This window comes from Trematomus bernacchii, unplaced genomic scaffold, assembly GCF_902827165.1.
Source record: "Trematomus bernacchii unplaced genomic scaffold, fTreBer1.1, whole genome shotgun sequence".
NCBI lineage: Eukaryota > Metazoa > Chordata > Actinopteri > Perciformes > Nototheniidae > Trematomus > Trematomus bernacchii.
Window position 1 is genome coordinate 10,030,283 of NW_022987477.1, and position 22,183 is coordinate 10,052,465.

Here is a 22,183-nt window from a genome sequence, read left to right on the forward strand (position 1 = left end):
CACACACACACACACACACACACACACACACACACACACACACACACACACACACACAGTATTATTGTATGAGAGAGGTTCCAGGTTGAATTGAGGCGAATATTTGTAATGTTCAGAGGTTGTTGTGTTTAATATTCATGAGAATATTTGTCATTGTTCAAATGATAATAAACAAACATATAAAGCATATTTGTCCACTCATATGTTGATAAGAGTATTAAAAACTTGAAAGATATCCCTCTAAGGTACATTTAGAACAGATAAAAAATGTGCGATTAATTTGCGATTAATCGCGATTAACTATGGACAATCATGCGATTAATCGCGATTAAATATTTTAATCGACTGACAGCCCTAGTTTATTTATATAGCGCAATATCACAAATATTACATTTGTCTCAGTGGACTTCACAGTTTGTACAGAATATCAGTATGACAATACGACACCCTCTGTCCTTAGACCCTCACATCGTACAAGGAAAACCTTCCATAGAAAAACCCCACATTTTAAAGGGGAAAATGGGAGAAACCTCAGGGAGAGCAACAGAGACAGATCCCTCTCCCAGGACGGACAGACGTGCAATAGATGCCGTGTGTAAATCGAAGAGATAATACATTTTACAGCATAGGTAGACCAAATGTTTGGAAATGCATGTGTCTATAATAAGAAGATGAATCCACGAGGATGTCAACAATCCTGTGGAAGCCATCAGGGAAGTAGTATGATGAGAGTCAGGCAGGACCACAGTGATAGGTTCAGCCACGACTCGAAGTCCAGGACTCAAATCCACGACTCAGGATCCCGGCGTAGATAGACACCAAAAAGAAATTTGGGGGAAGCTGGGTTATTCGGAACATGAGAGTATGCAGGTACAGACAGACAGAAGGAAGAAGTAAGGTGTCCCCCGACAGTCTAAGCCTAAAGCAGCTAAACTAACGTGTCTACGTACATGGACTCCCTTAGGATAGGTTGAGGGAAAAGGGTAGCAAGTAAGAAGTAAGGAACAGAGGTGGAGAGGCACAACGTGTCTATGTACATGCACTCCCTTAGGAGGTTGAGGGAAAAGGGTAGCAAGTAAGAAGTAAGGAACCGAGGTGGAGAGGCACAACGTGTCTACGTACATGCCCTCCCTTAGGATAGGGTTAGGGAAAAGAGTAGGAATTAAGATGTATGCGCCACATCTATACCATGAGCGCATTGCTCCTAAAAAGTGTTTTGCACTGACACCAATCAACAGTTGTGCGTCGACTCTGCAGGGATCAAGGCACGCATATGCCTCTCCCTGATTCCACCGTCTGTACCAGGGGTGCCCAACCAGTCGGTCGATCGCGGGGAGATTCCCAGTCGATCGCGAGATGTGTCTAAAAATAGAACAACAATATTCTGTTTTATCGTTAATGTCCTATAACATAATTTTCCTGTGCCAGAATAATGCACTTGAACGCATCAAAGCTTTGTGATTGGCGTGACCCCATGTGTCGGGCGTGGCTGGTGGGCAGTGGGCACTAGTTCGCTGACGTTGTCCGTGGCAACAGGAGTGACAGTCCGCACACACACAAGACCACAATTATGGCAGAAGCAAAAAAGCCCAAAATATATAATTTTCACTCCGAGTGGGAGGATGATTATTTGTTTATCTATTCCAATTCAAAGTCCATCTGTCTCATCTGCAATGCGAGCGTGGCTTTATCGAAGAAGGGTAATTTAGGAGCGGCATTTCAAAACAGTGCACAAACGCTACGAGACGGAATTCCCTCCTAATTCTGCCCTACGCTCCCAAAAGGTGAGGGACCAGAAAGGACAGCTAAATGCACAGCAGTCAAATTTCACCAGGCCAAGGCTGCTACCATAGCATCTTATCGTGTCAGTCACGTTCTTGCGAAACACATGAAGTCTTTCAAAGACGGCGAAGTTGTGAAAGAAGCATTCCTGGAGGCTGCCAATGTGCTTTTTGGGGACAGTAAAAATAACAGTAGCATTTCAACAGGTTTTTGATATAATAAAAACTCAAGTTAGATACCGTTATTAATCAGCTGTAAGTTTTAGTTTGTTTGAACTTATTCATTATAATTATTGTACAAAATGGTATAAGAATGCAAACATTAAGATATGTTCTGTTTAAATTGATTATAGTCTATTATCAATTCAGGTTAAGAAACTAGTGTTGCTTGCATCCTATTTTAAAGGCATTTCTTTTTATACTCTACTAAAATGCAACAAAAAAAAGGGTTTGATTCTATTAATTTTGTCTTTTTTATTGCACTTTGGCAGCAGATTCCTGTGTAGCTTCAGATCTGAGTTGTCTTATTAGTAAGCCTAATTTATACTTTTGTAGCAACACTATTTTTATATAATGGCAAAGAAAAGGGTTCAGTGTCTTTTCTTTTTTTCCTGTGTCATATGTGGCAGCACTGTTCAATGTTTCTTGAAAACATTACCCACTGTAGTATGTGACTTGTGAATAAACTCCAACTCTGTATCAACACTGTTGTGTAACTTCAGTTAACTACTTGTATGTGTGTAGATTAGAAAGAGGTAAGATAAAGGATCTGCAGTATTTTATGAAGTATTAATCGTACAAAGGTCAGTTTTATACAAGTAGAAGTGTGTATTTACCTGGTAGTAGGCTGTCAGTAATGGCTACGCCTCTCTATTTGGACTGGTAGATCTCGGCAGACTGGCAACTTTAAAAGTAGCTCTCGGTTCAAAAAAGGTTGGGCACCCCTGGTCTATACACACCACCAAATTACATACCATCAGTAAGGAAAAAGAGTAAGAACTAAAATGTATAGGTGAAGAGGCACAACGTGTCTACGTCAATGCACTCTTATTAGATTATTTTATCAACTATAAGCTTTATCAAAAAGGAAGGTCTTAAGCGTACTCTTAAAAACGGATAGGCTGTCTGCCGCCCGAACACAAACTGGAAGCTGATTCCGCAAAGGTGGAGCTTGATGAGAAAAGGCTCTGGCTCCCATTGTACTTTTAGAGACTCTAGGAACAACCAACAACCATGCATTCTTGGAACGCAATGCCCTAGTTGGACAGTAGGGTATAATGAGTTCTTTAAAGTGGACCTATCATGCTATATTTGAATAATATAGTGTAGGACCATACCTATATAAGGCATATTTATACTTTTTTCTTTTCAAAATACCAAACAGATCATGCATTTTAGCCATGCCTCATTTTGCTCAATTTGACATTTTTTAGCTCTGTTTTTGCAAGGGCTGATTCTGTGAGAACAGCACCACGTACAGGCCTGGCATATGTACTACAGCGTCTCCAGCGCTTTCGAACGGCAATGGCCGTGGCTGTCTCCTCCTGATTGGTGGAGTTGGCCCAATAGCCGTAGCGCTACTGTCCTGACGTCAGGACAGTGTTCAAATCTGGATCAGTTTTTATCAGATCCGTTGCAGCCCCTTTTTTAGAGATTTGGGTATGGAGGAAAATAGAGAGGGTTGTGTTTTCTGACACTTGTTCCCTGGAACACCGGAGACACATATTCATGTATAAAAGACGCACAAAAGTGCATTTTGCATGATAGGTCCCCTTTAAGGTAAGATGGCGCCTGCCCATTAAGGGCTTTGTAGGCGAGAAGAAGAATTTTAAATTCTATCCTGTGTTCTATAGGGAGCCAGTGTAAGGCAGCCAGAAAAGGAGTAATGTGGTCCCTTTTCCTAACTCTGGTTAGTACACGTGCTGCAACATTTTGAATCAGCTGAAGCGACTTAACTGACTTTTTGGTACACCCTGATAATAAAGAGTTACAATAATCCAGCCTTGAAGTAACAAATGCATGGACTAGTTTCTCTGCATCGTTATGAGGCAAGATAAGCCTGATTTTTGCAATGTTACGTAGATGAAAGAAGGCGGTCCTTGAGATTGATTTTATGTGGGCGTTAAAGATAAATCCTGATCAAATATAACACCAAGATTCGTTACAGTCTCACTGGAGGCCAAATGAATGCCATCCATAGTTAATATATCTTTAGATAGTTTGTTTCGTAGATTCTTTGGGCCGAGTACAATAACTTCAGTTTTGGCCGTGTTTAACATAAAAAAATGTAAGGTCATCCACGTTTTTAAGTACTTGAGGCAGTCTTGAATTTTATTTAGATGATTGGATTCATGAGGCTTGATGGATAAATATAGTTGAGTATCATCCGCATAACAATGGACATTTACAGAATGAATCCTTATAATATTGCCTAACGGAAGCATATATAGTGTGAACAAAATAGGTCCAAGCACTGAGCCCTGTGGCACTCCATGGCTCACTTTGGTTTGCATGGAAGACTCATCGTTGACACACACAAACTGAGACCGTTCAGATAGATAGGACCTAAACCAGCCTAAAGCAGTTCCCTTTATTCCAACTAAGTGCTCTAGCCTTTGCAATAGGATATCATGGTCAATAGTATGAAATGCAGCACTGAAAAATCGAGCAAGACAAGAATAGAGTCCTTTGTCTGAGGCTATTAGAAGGTCATTTGTGACTTTAACCAGAGCTGTCTCTGTGCTATGATGTGTTCTAAAGCCCGACTGAAAATCTTCAAATAAATCATTGTTTTTTATGTAATCACACAACTGTTTTGCGACTGCTTTTTCAAGAACTTTTGAGAGGAACGGAAGATTAGAAATAGGTCTATAACAGGGTTTCCACTAGGATATTTTCTTGCCGGTCAAATGTCCGGAAATAATTTATTTTACCGGACAAATTCGAAACTTACCGGTCATGTTTCAATACTAATAATAAGAATAAGAATAATAAGAATTGTGTAGCAGAGTTTCCGTTAGCAGGTAATTACCGGACTATGACCGGATATGCTGATGTTTAAAACTCAGTTAATGGGAGTCATTTTTATATTGCTTCAGTTTATAATCGTAACAGATCGAAAAGTTCAGATTCATTTTTCAAAAAATGATTCCACAAACAACAAACAACATAATTATTACATTCAAACTTATACTTATAGTAGATAAAGTATTATATTATCAAAGAAAACAGTAACTATTTTAGTCAAGATTTAGTCGACTAAAAGTCTGAGCATTTTAGTCTTATTTTAGTCAAAGAAAACTAATTATTTTAGTCTACTTTTGTCAATCAAAACTGTTGAGTCTTTTTTAGTCAGATTATATAGAACATTTCAGTCAAACTAGTCTAGCCAAAACCAATAATTTGTAATTTTAGTCAAATTTATTTCACAATAAGATTATATCTTGTCCTTATTTGATGAAAAACACAAGTTGAATGATTAAGAATGCAGCTTTGCAGAGAGTTTATGGTCAGGTTTGTGGTGTTTTTACCAGCTGTGTTATGGCCACATTGCTTCCCTTCTGATAAAGCAATGCATTCGCTTTTTTTCTCCGGCTCATTGTAGCGAAAATGGGCCCAAATATCTTCTTTCTCCCAAGCAGTGGTGGCGTTAGACTTTAGACAGGATCGTAACATTTCCGTCATAATCCATTATTACTAGGGCTGTCAGTCGATTAAAATATTTAATCGCGATTAATCGCATGATTGTCCATAGTTAATCGCGATTAATCGCAAATTAATCGCACATTTTTGATCTGTTCTAAATGTACCTTAGAGGGATCTTTTTCAAGTTTTGAATACTCTTATCAAGATATGAGTGGACAAATATGCTTGATATGTTTGTGTATTATCATTTGAACAATGACAAATATTCTCATGAATATTAAACACAACAACTTCTGAACATTACAAATATTCGCCTCAATTCAACCTGGAACCTCTCTCATACAATAATACAATACAAAGTGTGTGTGTGTGTGTGTGTGTGTGTGTGTGTGTGTGTGTGTGTGTGTGTGTGTGTGTGTGTGTGTGTGTGTGTGTGTGTGTGTGTGTGTGTGTGTGTGTGTGTGTGTGTGTGTGTGTGTGTGTGTGAGTGAATGTGGAGACACTGTGATGGATCGTTGGAGCTATGTGCAGCTCAAGGCATATATGCTCGAACGGGAGCTGCCTGGACGCTGCAATCATGTTGCGCGCACTATCCGTGCTGAGTGTGCTGACTTTTCGTACAATGTCCCACTGTCTGGCTACCTGCATAAAGTCAAGTGCTCGGCGCAGTTGTCGGCGAAATGTCGCTCCTCTGTTTTCATTGAAACAGCTCCTTATATCCGTTAGCGCAGCTAGCTAGCACCAGATGCTAACAACAACAACACCACGTAAGGTGGTGTTGTTGTTGTTGTTGTTGTTGTCGCGCCACACATACACACACCCTCCCGGTCCTCCCGATGGCCAGTCCGGGCCTGCCGGTGAGCGTGGAAGTGTGGTCTGCCACAAGCGGGCGGCAGGAGCGGGGCTGTCAGCATCCGCTTGTAGATGGTATTTTAAACTCGATGTGCTCTGAAACTACGGGGCGGCCGAGGAAAAAAAATACACATTAACGCGTTAACTTGACAGCCCTAATTATTACCCGTCGAGTCTGTACACAACTCGTCACTCACTCGCGCTGACGGGGGGGGGGGGGGGGGGGGGGGGGGGGGGGTATTCGGTCCACTGCTCCCAAGCCCTGTTGTTGCCATTTTATTTTCTGTTAAGCCAGAGAGACCCCGGTACCGGGGCACTGCCGCAACATCTTGCAGGAAACAGTGTCTGAGGGCATGTTCATTTAATAAACTATGAATGTTTTATATCCATGTAACGGAAAGAAACTCATCTAACTGATCTTTTTTTTTTTTTTTTTTAAAGAAAACCCACAATGCTAACACTGAGCCTCTGAATTAACGAGCGAAAAATGCTAACAGATTACTGCACCGAAAATCACTCACAAAGCCTTATTATTTATCTTTTCTCCACATCCATGACATCGTTTCACATCGTGAGGTGACACAGAATCGAAGGGTACCCTCATTATCACTGAATTATACGAAATCGCGACGTTATAAGCAAAAACAGACATCAAAACATTTGGCGCTAGGTAGCTAAAAATGCTAACAAGCTTACCTTGGCTCTGTAGTCTCTCCAAAGTGGTCTTCAATGGCATTAAAACAATAAAAACGCTGCTGAAGTTAATCCATAGGTTAATCCAATGCGTCTGTGTCCCTTTGAAATGATTTCTGATAATCCATGAGCATTGAGACTGCTTTTCCGTTTCTAGATGTCAGAGCTAGAGATAGTTTCACTCTAATGCAAAATTACATGCGCAAAGTCCCCACCTTTTTGTTTCACAATGAGTGTGTGTGGGGGACTCCCCCTTCGATTCTATTGGCTCTAACGGTCAGAAAGAGGTGTCAACCATCAAAATCGACAAAGGGGGGCCAGAGATATTGAAAAAAAAACATTTCCACCCAAATCACCTCAGAGGTGGAGTGTTTTTGGCTAAACCTCTCTAAAAAGGTCAAATGTCACTTGTTTTGCATCAATCTTGATACAGGGTACTTATTATATGTTGTACTTTGGATTCCTAAAGCTTTTAGTCTACCTTACCATCATCCAAGGGTAGTTTTCACTATAAGTAAAACATATCTTTTGGACGGACACTATAATTTACATTTTTTTACTATGTAAAATCTGAATTTTCTTTAAAATAAAAAACATCTATATTGATTCTGACTTTTCTACATCCAACTCACAGGTTTATCATTACTTTGAGAATAAAGATTATTAATTTAACCCTTTTAGAAGGGAAGATATGGTCATTTGTTCTGGGAATGTCATTTTCGAGCCTGAGACCTGAAAAACAGGCTCAGGGCTTAAGAGGTTAAACGAGATTCTTCAAGTTTAGTGGAACGCCATATCCTTTCAAGTTGTCTCGACTTTTGCTTTATTTTGCGGGTTTCGACATTATGCCATGGAGCTAGTCTATGTTGTTTTATTTTCTTCTTTTTCAAAGGAGCAACAGAGTCTAATTTTATTCGCAGGGTATCTGTAGCACTATCAACAACATGATCAATTTGGGGTGGTGTATATTTTGTATAAGTTTCCTCCCTTACATGCAGACATGCTATCGAGTTAAGTATTGATGGAATCTCTTCTTTAAATTTGGCTATAGCACTAACAGATAGGTTTCTGCTGCAGGAACTTTTGACTAATGGTTTGTAGTCTAGTAACAGTACTTCAAAAGTTACCAAAAAATGGTCGGATAAAGCAGGATTATGCGGTTCGACTAATAGTTGCTCAATTTCAATACCATAAGTCAGAACAAGGTCGGGAGTGTGATTATAACAGTGGGTTGGTTTATTTACACTCTGATGGAAACCAATAGAATCTAATATAGAGTTAAATGCAACAGTAAGGCTATTTTTATCGTCGTCAACATGAATATTAAAGTCACCTACGATAATTACTTTATCTGTTTTATGTACCAAAGTTGATCAAAACTCTGAGAATTCTGATAAAAATTCTGAATAAGGACCTGGTGCACGGTACACTGTAACAAATAAGATTGGCTGCAAAGTTTTCCAGGTCGGATGCGTAAGACTAAAAACAAGGCTTTCAAAGGAGGTATAATTTAATTTTGGTTTAGTATTGATAAGTAAACTTGAGTCAAAGATTGCTGCAACTCCACCTCCTTGGCCTGTGCCTCGAGCAATATGAGTATTGATATGGCTGGGTGGATTGGCTTCATTTATGCTGACATATTCTTCATGTCTCTACAAGTTTCAGTGAGACAGCATATATCAATATTATAATCTGATATTAAATCATTTACCAATATTGCTTTAGATGCTAGAGATCTTATGTTTAAGAGTCCACATTTAATCTTCCTGTTTTGTTGCACTGTAGTAGTTGTTACATTTACTTTTATTAGGTTATTATGTATGACACCTCTATTAGGTTTTACTTTAAATTGTCCTTGGGCAGACACACACACCGTTAATATTGGGTATTTTATTGGAGTAAAACTGCGACTCCGCCTCCTGGTCTCAACTCTAGTTTGTCATGGATTAAGTCCACAAAGCTCTGAAATGTTTGCCGAAATTAGAAGTACAAGTCCTTCCCACAGGATATATGATACTATGGTGGGTGTACGCCGAACAATCTCATTTCTAAATAAACAACACTGTTAATTATTTTTGTTTGTTACTGTTAAAATCATGACCAATAATGAGCCTGACAAATCTATGAACTATCGGAGCCCTTACACTTCTTGCGTAGAAGGCAAAAGAAGCCTGAGTGTAACCTGATGGACACAAACATGACATGATCGCTCTATAATGTGCTTTAATACAATGATATACCGCTGCAGCCATATGGGAGTTTGTCATATTTAATTTCAGAAGTGGATTAGTTAGTTCTGGTTGTTAAATCACAAACTATAATGTATAAAATACAGTTATAAAACACCTTCACTGACCTTGTACTAGTTGTATTTGTGTACTGTTAATTATCCACTGGACCAATGTGGCACGAGATGTGGTTGCTTGGCAATTGGGGATTTGAATGCAAAGCCTGTATAGTTTTAAAATAACATACCGGTCATTTGCTGTGTTGCGTGCTGATATATTTTATAACTGGAAATAGTCAAGCAATAAGCTCTTAACCAGTTAAACCCCACGGCCCCGCGGTCGGGGGCAAAACGCAACATCTTGCAAGAAACAGCGTCTGAGGGCTTCTTAACATTTAACAAACTATGAATGTGTCATACCCACTTAACGGGAAGAAACTCAGCTATCAGACAATATTAACAATTTTTAGCTAGACGAAACACAAGGGTAATAACAAAGGCTCTGAAATAGCCCTGAGCGAAAAAATGCTAACACACTTAGCACATAACTCACAGTAAAATACCCTTATTACTTATCCAGGGTGCGTACGGGTGCTGGAAATCCTTGAAAATGCTTGAAATTGTACGAGGTGTTTTCAAGGTTTGAAAAGTGCTTGAATTTTGGGAATGGTGCTTGAATTTGGGATAAAGTGCTTGAAATTGTAAATGCTTTACTTCGCTTTTTAGATTAAAAGAAAATAAAGAAGTCGGAGCGCGCTTAATTGCTTCGCTTTTACATAAAACAGCTCCGCTCCGGCCTTCCCGCGCAATGCGCGTGACTGGCAAGTGTTTTTGTTACGTGTGACCTGGGCATTCTGATGAGAGTGATAGATGACAGTATGCCAGGAGGTTGCCGTTTCAACGAGAGTTGGCTAGCAGAAGACAAATACAAGCCATGGCTAAGACGAGGGTCAAGCGAAGCCCAAGAGTAGCCTCCTGCAAAGTGTGCAACAATAACGATGCGAGAGTCTGCGCTGACGAGCCACACACCACACGAAAGGTACGCCGTAGTAGAGCATTTTAGATTAGGCTATCGTTGCATGTAAAATACATGACACTTTTCTCTGTGCGCGGCAAAACAAGCTCGCCAAAATGGCTTCACTAGTCTGGCAGTATGTTAAGTGTCCGAAAATGACAATAAAATAGCGGTATGCAACGCGTGTGAAGCAGAAATCCTGCTGCTCCACCCGCTGTGACGGACCGGTGAGCGGAGCAGAACACACATTAAGAGTTAGACCTAACACACTTAGCTATTTGATCTACCTCTGGAACAAGCTAAACTAGTTATAAATATATTTATTCTTCACTGTCGGGTCACTCATTACTGGATCAGTGAGCTGCAGGAGATACTGACGGGCTGTCAGGAGAGAGCGAGAGGGAGAGAGAGGGGGAGAGAGGAAAAGAGAGCGCTTCCGCTAATTTCTCCCGTGTTATTATCCCAAGTTAATGTAAACTTGAATAATGTACTTCATTTGAATGTAATAATTATGTTGGTTGGTTGGTTTGTGGAAGCGCCAGTGAATGAGCCCCATTAACTGAGTTTTAAACATCACTTTAAATGGAAGATCCCCATAGGCCCCGCCCACTCGATCGGATCGGCGATCGGTATCGGCCGATACTGATTCCGGCGATCGGCCCCAAAATTGGCGATCGGAGCATCCCTAATAATTTAGTGGGAATGCTGTTAACAGCAATCCCACTATATGTTATGCCACGGACGAAAAGTTTATTATTATTCCGTCCAATTATTTTGTCCGTCTTCTCCTCCCACATTCAACATTGCAGAAACTCCGTTCAAACATCAAAACGTTCAGCTCGGTCGGGAATCGACTGCTATTACTTTTATCATTCATAACTTTCATAATTCCAGAGATACATCCCATAATACATCACATTTTTAACCATTGGAGTCAATGGAGAAAATCTTCAGACTTCAACAAATCTTCATGCGACTTCAACTGCTAACTGTTCATTCATACTTTCACTCAGAAACCTCATTCCAACTTTCAAATGTCACACATCTTTCTGACATTATCCGTGTAACTCAACTTTTAAATCTGATTCTTATTTTTAGAGATATTAAACATTGTTCAGACCTTGTTAAAGAGGTTTTCTTCAGATTTTAACATTAACTAGAGTGCGTGATGTCACAGCTAGAGGGTGAGAAATCTTGAAATGTGCCTTCATATATTTTTTTAAAACTGCCATAATTCCCAAACCCTACATTCTTGAGACATAATGTTTCATGATAAACGTAGGAATACATCTCGTAGCTTGAAAAATGACAAATAATTAGGCAAAATAATTAAACAAAATGCCTCTTGAGGGCATGAAGTGACAAAAACGTTCAACATGTCTCCATTAAAGCCCATTGTAATTTCAGGCAGATATTTCCTCACAGCAGCAGCCGCACACCTTTCTTAAACTGCCAAAAAGGCCACATTATTAACACCGAAAGTACACAAAAATTACAGTTCAGATACTCAACTTCCTTGACATGCTTCACGTTTTGAAATTTCACAGATATCTGTTATCGTTCTTCCACAAAACGTTCACATGTAAGAGGTTCATCTCTCATTCAGAACAATGAAACCTTTGAAGTCTAGGCACCTCGTTAGCTCAACGATGAACACCTGTGCAATGGAACACGATGATGTCATCACTCCAACTGACAGCAGTCAGTTCTAACTGTTCATTTCATACTCACACACACACACTCTCTCTCTCTCTCTCTCTCACAAACTCTCTCTCTCTCTCTGTTAAAAAAGTGCTCAAAATTCACATGTGTGCTAACAGTCCAGCCGTGAAGACATCTACTAGACAGTTTTGAGATTTATTCAAATGCCGTTGCCATAGCAACACAATGCTCGCCATGAAGCACGATGTCGCTGTAAGTCCAATGGACACGGTCCGATCGTCCCCCAATCTTAACTTGTATATCACCGGTCCATGCCTCAACAGCTCTACGCCAAATCTGAGATCTCACCATATGCCGTTTCCATGGAAACGCATCCCTCGCCATAAAAGACGATGTCGCTATAACTCCTATGAAAATGTTGAAAAAGTGCTCAAACTTCACATGTGTGCTAACAGTCCAGCCGTGAAGACATCTACGGGACAATTTTGAGATTTCTTCAAATGCCATTGCCATGGCGACAGACCACTCGCCATGAAGCACGATGTCGCTGTAAGTCCAATGGACACGGTCCGATCGTCCCCCAATCTTCACTTGTATATCACCGGTCCATGCCTCAACAGCTCTACGCCAAATCTGAGATCTCACCATATGCCGTTTCCATGGAAACGCATCCCTCGCCATAAAAGACGATGTCGCTGTAAGTCCAATGGACACGGTCCGATCGTCCCCCAATCTTCACTTGTATATCACCGGTCCATGCCTCAACAGCTCTACGCCAAATCTGAGATCTCACCATATGCCGTTTCCATGGAAACGCATCCCTCGCCATAAAAGACGATGTCGCTATAACTCCTATAAAAATTTTCAAAAAGTGCTCAAACTTCACATGTGTGCTAACAGTCCAGCCGTGAAGACATCAAGGGGACAGTTTTGAGATTTCTTCAAATGCCGTTGCCATGGCGACAGATCATTCACCATCAAGTTAGTTCAAAGGTTTGCAGTTCAAATATTCTGCTGCTTTTCCAAGTCTTTTTACTCTCTTTTCTTCTCTCATCACACATTCAAGCCCCCAGTGTTCATGTATCATTTCAATCTAAATTCTTCACTTACTTCTTACACATTACATTTCAGCATAAAGCATTGCCACCAGCAATTTCTTCAGGAATTGCATTCTCTAGTTGTATATGATATGTTTTATAATGATTGATCATTAAAGTGTTATCAAAGCTGGTAAAGGTGCAGCTACTTTGAATGACTTTGTACGCCCAGTCTACGTACAGATGGGTCACTCATTTTGAAATATTAAACTTAGTTTTCTTTTCTTTAATTTTTCATCCTCATGTAGAATGCTATTATGAAACACACATTTGGTTGTTTATAGCATAAAGAACATCTGATTTAATGTGAGGTAGGGAAATAATCATTTGAGTATAAGTATGTGTATATAAATATGTAACTTACAACAGCTGTAAGATGCTTGAAAAGCTTGAAAATGCACCTTGAAAATGCTTGAAAAGTGCTTGAATTTGACTTTGGAAAAGGTGTAAGAACCCTGTTATTGTATCTGCACAAACAAGATATCGATTAGCAAGCTGAGATTCCACAGATTCCAGAAATATAAGTATCATCACTGAGCGATCAAAACAGGGGAAGCAAACCCAGACATCACACCACGTAGCTTTACGGAGCAAACACGGCCAATTTGTCTTACCTTTTGCTGTTTCTAATCAAAAGTTGTGTTTTGGCAATGGCATTAAAATGATAAAAACGCTGCTGAAGGTTAATCCATAGGTTAATCCAATGTCTCTGTGTCACTTTGAAATTATTACTGATAATCTATCATTCCATTTTTATGTCAATAACGGAAATTTCATATTAGCTGCTATGATAGCTACTAGTGTATGACAGCTTCCGGTTTTGGGCATTCTGGCTACGCATCACTCATTCACCAATGGGTAATGTTTAGATGGATTTGAGGAACTTCCCCTCGATTCTATTGGCACTAACGGTTAAAAAGAGGTGTCAATCATCAAAATCGACCGAGGGGGGCCAGAGATATGGAAAATGCATCCAAATGACCCCAGAAGTGTTTTTCTTTCTTCTAAATCTCTCTAAAAAAGTCAAATGTCACTTGTTTTGCATCAATCTTGATACAGGGTACTTATTATATGTTATAGTTTGGATTCCTAAAGCTTTTAGTCTCCGATCCCATCATTTAAGGGTGGTTTTCACTATAAGTAATGTTGTTTTTTTGGACGGACACCCTAATTTACATTTGTTTTACTATGTTCAATCTGAATTTACTTTAAAATAAAAAATTCTATATTGATTCTGACTTTTCTACATCTAACTCACAGGTTTATCATTGCTTTGAGAAAAACCTTAAAAACAGGCTTGGGGCTTGAAAAAGGCCCAAGTAAGTTGTATGAACTTCTTCATACAAGTTGTCTTTAGTCACACATGCAGTACACACAACCAGCACTTATTGCTGCATTGAATAAGGGATGTAATATGGAGCTATATGTTAAAGTGAATGCTGAGAATAAAAGCCTCATCCACCAATTATTGGAAAAATACAATACTTAAAACGTGCTTCCCTTTTTCAGCATGGCATGAACAAAAGTATTAACAATTGGGTTGTGGCGGTAACAACAGCTGGCCAGATAGAGTGTTAGCGGTAATTCTTTTTGCAGCCTTGACAGGGTTGCCATGGAAACGCAACAAGAATAGGCTAACAAAGTGAATGGATGGATGGAAATGCCCTCTGTGTACACAGGGCATTTCCATCCACAGTGGTCACACTGTTGTACCGGGGGAATTCCTCACAGATTTTGATGTTATTCCAAATAATGAATATATTGTTAAATCCCTAAAGGCCTTTATGGAGAACACACTGAGTGTATTTGAACTTTCACTGGGCAGTTTGGGATCCTGTGCTGTTCATAATACATGAAAATATCCAAAATGTCCTGCTTCACCAACAGAGCAACAGTGACTATTTTTCAAGCATTTGCTATTATTCTGTTGCAAGAAAGGGTAGAGGGTTTTTTTTTTTTTTAAAGAAAAGGCATTCTACATTGTGAATGCACTTCAGCCAAACATTTTGCCAATATCAAAACACTCTATTCTTTCTACATGATTGTTCTTGTTTTGTCAGATAAAAGCGATGCAAAAAACATCAGGCCAGAATATATTAGCCGGGGTAAACATCAGCAGGAGCAGGAGCCTCTTTTTATTAGACCTCTGTGTCTGGAAGCAGTGGGTTGTGGGGCATTTCATTTCCAGGAAGCGTGTAAGTCTGCTGATGCATATTGTTTCCATGGCAGCAATTTATTTTGCCAGAGTGGTGCAACCAAGAGTTGCGTTATGGAATGAAGGCTGATAGATAAGAACAGAAGGAAAGATACTTTTCAATTCTTAATGTTCCTGAGAGATTCAGCACACAAAAGCACTGCCGATAGGCCGCAGTGAATACCAATCGCTCTGGGTGTGGGGCGAGGGACATGCAGCGCTTTGCAGTGAAATCCTACTTCCCTTCCCGGCTTTCTCTCTGCTTCCCTGTGTCTGGTTTCTGTATTCTCCACTGCTTCTCAGAAGACTTTCTCATTATTTTCCAGCTGTAAAATGTCCATGCAGAACACCTTACAGTCTGTTTTATGATGTTAGTAACCCTGAGCCGGTACGTGGTATATACTGATCTTGTACTATCGAGTTATTTTGAATTGGAAGACTATACATTCACACTATAGAATAATACCTTGCCCTTCAATTTTGGGATGTTTTTTTCTCTCTCTGGTCTTCAATCTGGGTTCCCTGTCAACTTTTAAGTGCTTCTCCAGGTGACGGAGTAGCTAGGTTGTAAGGTGGTTTACTTTCTTAAAGGGAAATACGAAAAAAGGGATTGACAACAGTTCGTATTGGATCTATTACAAACGGCAGCAAAGCAGTGTTTCCTTCTAGGTGCGAAAGGAGGCTCACCCAGGCTTTCATTATCTCATTATTTGTTAAGGCTTCTTTTAGCTTGGTTCATTACATGCTTTCTTCGAAGAGCTGGCTCTTAAATTGACAGTGTTTTATTCAAAACATGTAAGGAGTGACCTATCTCTGATTACTTCAGTGCATCAGTTTTGGACACATTTGTGTAGTGGAGTTCACGATACTAACCAATTTATGAACTCCGGATAGATTTTATCCAGGATTTTTCCAGATTCTTCTTTCCCGGGAACAACAAACTAAAATAATCCTTGCTCCCGCACATGATTATGTTCTGATTTGCAGGGGCTATTTAAAGACTGGTTGGTTGTCAATATGCGTGTGTGTGTGTGTGTGTGTATGTGTGTGTGTGTATGTGTGTATGTGTGTGTGTGTGTGTGTGTGTGTGTGTGTGTGTGTGTGTGTGTGTGTGTGTGTGTGTGTGTGTGTGTGTGTGTGTGTCTGTGAAAGAGAGAGCAGGGCATGAAGGGGCTGAGCAAATCCTTGCTGAGCTTTACAATGAAATAAGATCTTACTAATTTTAGAAAGTAAACTAAATACAATCAATGTATGGGAAACACTCTTTTATTCAACAGAATAGACTGACAAGAGTCATGGATGCAGAAAAAAGGGGCAACATGCAAAGGAACACTGCAAAGGAACACCTGTGTATTAAACATTAAAACACCTGTGGTGTAAATATAATAAGGTTTTTTTTAATCCAGTCTGTAAAACACCCTTGTAAAAATTGCCCCTTCATCAAGCAGTCTTATACCTTTTTAGTTTTTTCTTGTGCTGCTAAATTTAGGACATAAATGTAAATAATCTTTGATTTATTTGAGTGGAGCTACAGTAAGATTTGCAAAAACATTTTGCTTACCATGACATATGTGTAGACACACACTGCCACAGAATAAGTAATTAAATAAGGACAAGCTCTGACTTTATTATATATTGCTTTATTGTATTTGTGGAGGTTTTTACTTCATCCGTTATACAATATGTTTGCATTATACATTCATGCAGGAAATACTTTCTCCTCATATGTTTGCCTGATCACATGTTTAGCATGTAATAATGCATGTTTACCATAGCTATAGGGTAGGACTGCTTCCATCTAAATGGACATTTGTATCCATTTTGTATTGCCTTCGGAAGTCATATGTTAAGCGCATTTACAATCAGTTTCAGATTGGCGATGGTATCTGGTTGAAGTGAATCATATTCCAGACTTCTCATCGCATATGCAAATCATGTTCTAAGAAACATTTCTCCATGTTTATTTCAACATTACAGCAGCTCTGTGCCACACACACTGACTCATTCTCTGGCAGTGGGTATTATATGCTATTTTACAGAGATGTGATTTAGTGGAAACTCTGCAGAGAGAGGTCAGCTGGGGGTGGCGCCCTCCCAGCATCTCTCTAATGGACTGGAAGAGATTCACTCACAAATCAAACAGACCAGACGGAAGGAGCTAAAGAACAATGCGCACAAACACACAATGGCCAGTTGGAAATGAATTATCCCACCGTGAGTTGCAAACAAGACAGCTTGTTTATGTACAGACCTTTACTTGCGCCATGTTGCATTACAACAACCAAATTGCCCAATTGGGTTTGGATTCAATCACATCGTGTTGATGTTCTTTGACCTGTGAAGCACAGAGCTGGGTAAGGCTTTTGGTTTTAGAATATTTTGCTCAAAGAAAGAAAAGTCAGACATATAAGTACAGAATCCATCTGTACTTAAAACCACACCAAAGTAATCATAGAGGATTTGGATTTGAGATAAATCTGCTCATATTTTTCAAAATGTAAGTCTGTTTGAATAGAATAGAGGAATCAAATATTTAAAATCCCTCTATTTGAGGATTAGAATCACATCTCTGCACTGTAAAATTAGCTAAACTAATACCTTTACTGTGTATTCTTATAGAGAAATTGACTACACTGGAATGGAGTTAAATGCAGCAAATAAGACTACTATTATGAAATATTTTAATATAAAATATGTTTTCAATTTATGGTAATAAAGAAAGATCTTTCACATGTATTTACAAAAATGTCTGTTCTTAAGGAAAGAATGCTATGATGTTATTCAAATGTGTTCAGTCACATGCTTCTATTGTTGTTTTCATAATTTCTCTTTCCAAAAACAGGAAAAAAAGGAAAGAATATTGGCATTTAATGACATTTGGCTTAAAGGGTGTACCAAGGAAGAACCAACTACATTTTTAGACTGGGTTTGGTTGCTAGTATCATCCTCTTTTGCTAATTGTGACAGTATCTTCATGCTGACAGACATCGCTCTAATTATTTTGGGATTTGTATCCCTTGTTGATGTCTGTACCCAACTAAAGGTTACAGATTTGATCCTATGATATGCCAACTTGTTTCTGTTAACAGCATTTGGCATCTTGTGTGTGTCAAAGTGTCACTAAGCAAACCACTGAACCCCTGGTTGCTTGTCTAGTTCTCTCTGGGTATGCGCATGAATTAAAAGCTGACTGTCTCATTACATTCGGTTGCTGTAGTCAGTTTAATTTTGGCAGAAAAATACATTGTTCATGCTGTAGTATATTGTCATTCTCTCTCTGCAACCCTGTGATGTTTCCATGCTTCTAGTATACCTACTCCTTTCCCCACATCTCCACAAGTACCATACTATAATGCGTGCCTTAAGACAATGTGATATTTTTCTGTAACACTATTAACTTATAATTGAACTGATTGAAATATGCATATAAGTAAAGAAAAAAGCTCTAGGATATTCATTTAGAATCCTATTTAATGACCAATACCGTTACTAATGCTGGAGCCAAAAGGCATTATCATTCCGTCCTGGAGAGAACATTCAGCCCACATTCGCACAAGACATTTTAGTTTGAGCTATTTAAGCGGCAAAGAAAGATTTAGCATCCCATAAGGACTGCTCAAATCGAGCAGTTACTCATGCTATAAAGCCTTTCGCATGGTTTGTTCCTAGTGACAATCGGTACTTTTTCCCTTTAAGCTCGACTTTAGTTTATCTTTGTGTGATCTTTTATGTGCCATCATAGATTTAGTATAATTTCATGTGGGGTTCACTGTTTCATATACAAATTATTCAAAGTTCTTTACAGATTGGCAAAATACTTATTTCAGGGTCCGTACGGTCATTGAAAACCTGGAAAAGTAATGGAAAAGTTATGGAAAACAATATTTTTCCCAAAGTTTTGGAAAAGTCATGGAAATGTACGGTGGCCCTGAAGTGCAAGACACCACAGCATTTCACAAAACACTACAGCATTTCAGAAAACACAACAGCATTTCAGAAAGCACAACAGCATTTCAGAAAACACTACAGCATTTTTAAAAACACTACAGCATTTCACAAAACACAACAGCATTTCACAAAACGCCGCAGCATTTCACAAAACGCTGCAGCATTTCACAAAACACAACAGCATTTCACAAAACACTACAGCATTTCACAAAACACAATAGCATTTCACAAAACGCCGCAGCATTTCACAAAACGCCGCAGCATTTCACAAAACGCCGCAGCATTTCACAAAACACAACAGCATTTCACAAAACACCGCAGCATTTCACAAAACACAACAGCATTTCACAAAACACTACAGCATTTCACAAAACACCGCAGCATTTGAGAAAACACCACAGCATTTCACAAAACACAACAGCATTTCAGAAAACACCACAGCATTTCAGAAAACACTACAGCATTTCACAAAACACAACAGCATTTCACAAAACGCCGCAGCATTTCACAAAACGCCACAGCATTTCAGAAAACACTACAGCATTTCAGAAAACACAACAGCATTTCCACAGCATTTCACATTGGACGGAAAGGGCATTCCTTTAGGGAGAACACTTCTTGTTTGTGATTGGACAGAGCCAGCCAGAGAAGCACTGCTGTGATTGGTTGTTTTTGCTGCCAGTCAAGAAATGACGCTTCGTGATTGGTCAGCACCCGACAGCGCAACATGTCCCAACACATCAGCCGTTAGCTGTTAGCACACACTCAGAGCTCACAGCTCCTCATATCTGTTCAGAAACTGGACAAAAGTTAAACATATACAAAACACAGACTGTCAATGTCATTGCGAATACAGTTGCTGCTTTATTTATGTCTGTATGACGTTGTTGTGAGTGTGGACGGAGCAGCTACAGGTTAGTTTAGCCTGATCGATCCGATTCCGATAGGATTTACATGGAGATACGCCCCGCCCCCTCTCCAGCGCGTCTTGTTTGAATGACAGGAGTAAACACAGCTGACAGCCGCGGTGAAACTCGAGCGATTAGAGCGATGCGAAAAAAACATGAATTAATGCTTTATTAAGTCATGGTTTTTAAGGGGCTTATCTCCATGTAAATACTATGGTAGACTACCCAATATTCACATCGCTCTAATCGCTCGAGTTTCACCGCGGCTGTCAGCTGTGTTTACTCCTGTCATTCAAACAAGACGCGCTGGAGAGGGGGCGGGGCATGTAAATCCTATGGGAGATACCAACTACAACAAAATGAACATATTTTACCGTGATTTAATTGTAATACACGTTTCAAAATGATGCCGAAGTAACTACATACTGATACCGGTTAGTAAAAACCATGTATTAATGCTTTGACAAGTCTGCAGACAAGACGGCAGGCGAAAAACCTTTTAAAATGTGTGTTTTCTGAATGGAATCGGATCGATCAGACTAAACTAACCTGTAGCTGCTCCGTCCACACTCACAACAACGTCATACAGACATAAATAACAGTTAACAGTAACTGTGCGGTCCGGAGTCACTGTGGCACAGACTGGACCGCTGGTGAACAGCTGTTAGAGTGGGCCGTTCAGAGCAGAGCTCCCTGTCTGAGCGGCAGAGCGTGATGTGAACTGAAACGTTTTTCTGTCGCAATATTATTTAAGGAATCGTTGAGCTCGCTAACTAGCATACATTGTCACTATCTGCTAACGTTAGCTTTAGCCTTCGTTTTCTAATAGTTTTTTTCATAGGCTATAAACAGAGGTTGTATAAGTATAGATATTGTACTAGAGAAAAAGTAGAAGTACTCAGATCTTGTACTTGAGTAAAAGTAGAAGTACTCAGATATTATACTGGAGTAAAAGTAGAAGTACACAGATCTTGTACTTTAGTAAAAGTAGAAGTACTCAGATATTGTACTTGAGTAAAAGTAGAAGTACTCAGATCTTGTACTGGAGTAAAAGTAGAAGTACACAGATCTTGTACTTGAGTAAAAGTAGAAGTATTCAGATATTGTACTTGAGGAAAAGTAGAAGTACTCAGATCTTGTACTTGAGTAAAAGTAGAAGTACTTAGATCTTGTACTTGAGTAAAAGTAGAAGTACCAGAGTGTAGGAATACTCTGTTACAGTAAAAGTCCTGCATTCAAAATGTTCCTCAAGTAAAAGTAGAAAAGTATTATCATCAAAATATAGTTAAAGGTGGGGTAGGTAAGTTTGAGAAACCGGCTCGAGATACACTTTTTGTTATATTCCATGGAATGCTCTTAACATCCCGATAGCAATGAAGTGCTTTGACAAAAAATCCATAAAAGAATGTCATCTGTGGAAGCCGTAGTACTGTAAAAAGCACGACCAATCATTTTAGCCGGCCCGGCTAAAGTAACTGGATGGCCTACCTGCCTGTCAGCCTTCCATCTGTGCACAAACTTATCTCGTGCCCTCATTGGTCATGTGCGCGTTCGTGTGTGTTGGAGGAGGGGCTCTGTAAGGAAGTGGCAGATTTTTTCCGGTTGTGTATTTTCAAATTCTAGCGCACTCGATCTGGTTTCTCCAGAATTACCTACCCCACCTTTAAAGTAGCGACAGTAAAAGTAGTCATTGTGCAGATTGGTCCATTTCAGAATAATATATATGATATGTTTTATAATGATTGATCATTAAAGTGTTATCAAAGCTGGTAAAGGTGCAGCTAGTTTTAATGACTTTGTATACTGCAGGGTAGCTTGTGAATTTACTCCAGGTGGAACTCAAGTCTGATTTAACACTTGATTATATTTCACATCATTCATCCACATCTGTAAAGTAACTAAAGCTATTAAATACATGTAGTGGAGTAAAAGTACACCATTTACCTCTGACTTATGTTTACTGCCAACCTAAAAGTACCTCAAAAATAGTAATCAATAATGTATTGAAAAGTTATTTGGCTGATTGTTTTATATTGGCTCAGCCAGGTTATATGAGATGCCCAGTCTACGTACAGATGGGTCACTCATTTTGAAATATTAAACTTAGTTTTCTTTTCTTTAATTTTTCATCCTCATGTAGAATGCTATTATGAAACACACA

At 39.3% G+C, this 22,183-nt stretch overlaps 1 protein-coding gene across 1 annotated transcript in view; it reads left to right on the forward strand.

The window, feature by feature from the left end:
* dpp6a (dipeptidyl-peptidase 6a) overlaps positions 1-22,183 on the forward strand; it is a 194,349-nt gene that overhangs the window by 25,244 nt on the left and 146,922 nt on the right. The window lies entirely within an intron of this gene.